This window comes from Pinus tabuliformis, chromosome 4_1 (genome assembly GCF_031772625.1).
Source record: "Pinus tabuliformis cultivar Carrire ecotype Pingquan chromosome 4_1, CPIR1, whole genome shotgun sequence".
Taxonomy (NCBI): Eukaryota; Viridiplantae; Streptophyta; class Pinopsida; order Pinales; family Pinaceae; genus Pinus; species Pinus tabuliformis.
Window position 1 is genome coordinate 884,140,138 of NC_142303.1, and position 1,336 is coordinate 884,141,473.

Consider the following 1,336-nt stretch of genomic DNA (forward strand, 5'->3'; position numbering starts at 1 on the left):
GCTACAACGAAAGGTTGCCAGTCACGATTTTAACTCCCACAAATTTGTTCTACGAGTTTTAGAGGAAGTCACGGATGGACTCCTGTCGATTCTAGATGAGGTAAGCGAGAAGGGTAGCTGCGTGGATTTACATGATCTTCTGCTGCATTTCACATTTCATGCAAAATTGTGTTCGAAATCTATCCGACTTGCCTCGATGCGAGCCTTCCTATTTCAGAGTTCTCGGAGACTTTCGATGTGGCGAACGAGTTGAGCACTGGGAGATCCACTGCGCCGATCTCATTGGTGTGGAAGGTAAAAAAGATGCTCAACGTCGGCTCGGGAAAGCAGCTAAGCCAAGCGGTGGAAGTTGTGCACCACTTCGCCTGGATGTCGTTCATTGGCGGAGAAAGGAGATGACCAATAACGCCCCTTGTAAATATGATCTTCTCTCTAGATTCATGGCGCTTGCTAATCTACAAGGCAATCTGCCTCAACGCCACGTTTATGGTTCCGAAGAGTTTCTTCGAGAATCCATCATCAGGTTCATCTTGGCCAGCAGAGACACCACCTTAACTGCACTAATGCAGGTTCGCAAAAATCCAAATACCATAACCAAAGATCGCTGTCACTGCGTGTTAAAAAATGATCCGCGAGGAAGACGAAAATGGAGAGATGGATTGGTTAGGTTGAATAGTGTTTTTTCAACCAATTCCATAAAAAGAATTAGCATTTGTACCGGGAGGTGCAAAGAACCGTTGATTAAGGATGGAGAAAACCATGGTAGACCGACAGTGACATTGAACAATTTTGGACGACTCGAGAAAACTATTTTAATGTTCACAAAGAAATGAACCAAGAATCAATTAATATGAATAGAAAATAATAAGGAGGTAATAGAATTAAAACAGAAAACTCACAAACTTCATTAATCACTTTGCTCAATTACATCACACTTATATAGGTTAAAACACAAACTAATTCCTAACCACTCATAACTAATTCTGTTTAACCACCTACAACTAATTCAGTTCAACCACTCATAACTAACCATTTCTGCATTATTCTCACATCCTCCCTTAATGGAGAAATGGATTTTCTACCATACCTAACTGACTTCTGTATTCTCTAGATTGATCTAGTACTTTGAACATCTGCTGTATTCTCTAGATTGATCTAGCTACTGCATTAACAGAGGGTAGTTGGAATTAATACCTTTCTACCACTCCCCCTTAATTCCAACTATATAACAAATATATACTATAGCACGATATACAAGAAACTATATTCTTAATCATGACGACTTAAACTTTAACTTGCCTGCTGGTCTAAGTCTCAGCTAGGCTTACAACAAAAC